A 4,221-nucleotide genomic window follows, 5' to 3' on the forward strand; every position below is an offset into this window, starting at 1 on the left:
AGAGGGAGGGAGGGAGAGAAGGGGAAAGGGAAGAAGAGCAGGAGCTACCTGGTCATCACCGCAGCCACCACAATGCCAGCAGCAGAAGCAGTAACACACATGGCTGCCACCTAGGACACCTAAGCACCCAGTTATGCCTCTGCTGGGAGCATCACAAATAGGCAGGAACTCCCAGCATCCTCAGGCCCTCTGCAGTCTGAATTACTCTCCGTCCTATCCCTTTAGCTGCTTTCCAGGACACTGGAGTATCTTACTCCCAGCAGAAAGCTGAGTTCTGGAGGAAATACAGCAAGTTCAGAAGGCCCTAAAAAAATCTCTTGGTCCAACAGTGCCATCTAGTAGCGTTTCCCAAGCCCAGTAACTGATACCCTATCCTGCTCACTGCGCAACAACAAGAGCATGAGACAAGGGAAGTGTTCACCTGGAATGGTGCATCAGTGCATGTGCCTGTGCACAGGTCTGAGCATGTGCACATTTATACATGACTGCACAGGCATTAGTGTTTGTGTGCACAACACATGCATCTGAGCCTAGGCAGCAATGTGTATGCACATCTGTGCATATGCACACATGCAGCTTGGTGTGAGTGCATCTATATGTGACTGCATTCAAAGGTGTATGCACACATCTGAATCTTGGCATGTGCATCAGTGCATGCCTGCACACAATGGAGTTAATGTCTGTATGATTTCATAGATCTACCACACTTAACTGTATCATGCAGAATCCCGTTTTACTTCATCATCTGCATCCTGGCTTGCTGTATCCTGGCATTTGCTGACATTGTCCACCTCTATTTCTTCACAGGCATTCCCTATTCTCTGAACTTTCTCTGTTCTGTTCCCTGTGCCGTCCTCTGACCATGTTACATTTGGGGCCTGGCTAGCAAAGGCTCATAAGGGGACAGCTGCCCCAGTGCAAGGCAGTGTAGTAACCTAGATTATTTCCTGGCTCTGGAGTTTACCAGACTCTATGTTGGGATCTCGGCTAAGCAAAACAGGCAAGTGAGAAAGTGACACTGCTGAGGGTCAAGTTATATTGGTTCCCACTCCCATTTAAAGCCCACAGCTTTATCTTCATTGTCCTCAATAGGCCCAGGAACCCAAAGAGATGTGTTCCTATGCCCCACCCCTCATGGTGCTGCAGCTATTGAAATGGCAAGACCTAGCCCAAAGTCCACCAATGTTGGAGATGGACAGAACTAGGGAGAAGGCCCAGCTAGAGAGCTCTCTGCCGCAATAAGTCATTGTCATTGTCTTGACATACATTACAGGAATGTTTTGAGGCTGCAAGCAGTCCCTGTCCCAGGGAGTTTGTCACTGACATAACCTAGCAGGGCCAGGGTAGGATTGGCAGGATTGTACTCCTCATTTTTGTAGATGTGGAACTGAGGCCTGGAGTGGTAATAACTTTTGCATAAAGTTCAGACCTACTATAGACACAGCTAGCCTAGTGTAATGTATGGCATATTCCCTCAAATTTATAAGAGGAAGCTATGCCAGGAGAAGCAGTAGCATCTACAAAAGTGGCTGTGCCACTTTAGCTTTAGTTGTCCTAAAACATCCTAATTAAAGAAGCACAATACCCATACACATAGCAGCCCAGGGGGCACCATGTTCTGCTCTCTTGATAGCAACAGTCTTTTCTCAACAAAGGGGGCAAAACTATAGCTGGCAAAGCCTGTCTTCCAGGAAACCAAGGCAACCTGAAGACTGGTAGTTCCCTCAGGGCACAATAGAAAACAATATCTGACACTTAAAATCCCTGGACATAGCAGTCAGATAGCAAAGGGGCTTGGTGCACAGTTAACCCACGTGTGGCAGATGTGGACCTGTTCTGTAATACATAAGGATGCTGCATCCAACCTGCTTGGTTACGGAGTTCTTACTGAATGGGATAATTTAACAGAGGCTGTTAAGAGAAACAAGAAGAAAGGGAAAGAACAGAAATTTTGACAGCATGAGAAAAGGCCCAGTGACACATGGCTCAAAGAAAGAGAGGCAGAAATTGTTCAGGCATGCAGACAGGGACACAGGATCTCACATGTGTGTCTGGAGAAGCTAGGTCTGCCTGGGCTACTGTCGTGAGTAGGTGCAGTTGGACCTGGGCCCCCTCAGCCTGATGTCTTTTTTTCAAGTGATGACAGGGTGGAGGAGCTATGCTTTCACTCAGGTGCTCTCAAACGTTTCTCTCTCTCCTGCCATAACTTTGGTGTTACAGTTGTTGGGGACTTAGTTCTGCCAGGTGACATCTTTGACCCATTGAAGGAGTCTCTTCACGGGGCTCCACCTCCCCTGCACTCCACCCTTACCACTTCCTCAGTGTTGCCTAGTCTTCTGATCTTGATTTTAGAAAGAGGAGGGGAAACAGCAAAACCCCTGCCTCTGCTGGCACACAGTGTGCTGGAACTGGAAACCAAATCTGAATCTCACCAGTCCCGTGGATAACAAAATGTACAAACCAAGGGTCCAAATTCCAGCAAAAGAAGAAAAATAAGAATGCTCCATAAGGTTCCCCTCATGCATCAATTCTCAGTCTTTATAATGTATGAAAAGCCTCTCCAGGATGCTTCCCTTATGAATTAATTATCAGTCTTTAGTGTAGCAAACAGCCCTCTGGGCTGCTTCCCGCTCTGGGCAGCCCCCACCCCATCCTGCTCCTAGCTTGCCCCTGCCACTCCTGACCTGACTCTTGATCAAAGGCGCCTGCCCCTTGGAGTCAGGTCAGCCACCTTGGTGTCCTGTTCCTCAGTCATTGTCTTGACTGGCAATCTTCCGATCATCTGCACATGCAGTCTACATCCCTCAGCTGATGTTGGCTGTACACTGAAGCTGGTGGGAGAGTCCTCCAGAGTCCTATTGTTCCTGATGCTGCAGACTCCTCCCAGCAGCCCCTCTCCAGAGTGGAAGTACTTCCTTGGGCCCAATCACCTCCTATCCAGAGGAAGCAATGGCTTCTAAACCACCACATGAAGTCCCATTCCCCTCTAGTATTCTCTATTCTGTCTAAGGTAAGTGACCGGGATGGATCATTCCCGGGGTTTTTCCCTTCTCCTTGATCTCTCCTTCAACTGCTACTATCACACATGGTTGGGCTTTAGGAAATACAGACATGCATGGTTATGGCAGCAGCAGTCCCTCATAGTTGAGGATGATCACTCCCACAGGTCAAGAAAGGGGTTCTAGATGAGTCCATTGATGGCTGAAGTCACTGTTCAGGTCATCTAGTCGGGTTGTGAGGTTATGGGTATTGGTGATTTGTTATTGTGGTAGATGTTGGATCCAGTGGGGGAAGCCTGTACATGACTTGTACTCCTAGTAGGGTCGCCCATGGTGGTAAGGTCAAAGGTGAGGTATCAGATGAAGAGCAGTCCAATGCAACATAAAGACCCCAATGTTGGAGCAGGTGTACAGAGAAGGCATCTTCTCAATGGCTGTGAAGCTGGATGAAGGCTGCAGAGGAAGAGAAACCCCAGTCAACTTGGATCTCCTTGCCACTGGACACAGATTTCTTTTCTGCTAAGTTCCCTGCAGTTGCTGTTGCACAATGGCCTCCTAAAATAAAACAAGATTCCCGATGGTATTGCTCTTAGGGTCATCACAAGCCTCTCCACCCCATCAAGGTGGCAGTCCTTGGAGAGGAGACATGCATGTAGACCAGGGGAGTCAAAGACACAGCTCATGGGCCAGATCTGGTCCACGGGGCCCTATCATCTGGCCTGTAGTGATGCCTGTGGGACTTAAGCTGCCCCCATGCACCTCATGCAGCATGTGCTGGCCCCAGCCCCATGTGCTACATGCAGTGCATGGAGCTTGTCTGGCACATGATACATGAGGTGCAGGGCTGGAGCTGGCATGTGTACTGCATCCAGAACATGGGGACAGTCTGGGATGTGTGCTGTACAAGGCACACAGGGCCAGTTCAGGCATAGGGGCCAGTTCAGGCCAGTGGCAACACATAGGGGGTGCACATGTGCACCCCCTGACAGCCAGCATTCCCCGCTTAGGCAATGGGCAAGGGTGGGCAGATGGGAGCACTGGTGTCCCCCTGAAAGCACCAGCCAGAGAGTTGGGGCACCAGAAGAAGCACTGCTGGCACTTCCAGGTGCACCCCTGGCACTTCTGTGTTGGCACAATAGGCTGCAGGGGGGCACCCCCTGTGCCGCCCCTCCCTCCCCCGCCCCCCCCATCAGCCCAATCAGCATCCCCCTGGTTGCTGACT

This window comes from Gavialis gangeticus, unplaced genomic scaffold (assembly GCF_001723915.1).
Source record: "Gavialis gangeticus isolate Ggan-Ray unplaced genomic scaffold, GavGan_comp1, whole genome shotgun sequence".
Lineage (NCBI taxonomy): Eukaryota > Metazoa > Chordata > Crocodylia > Gavialidae > Gavialis > Gavialis gangeticus.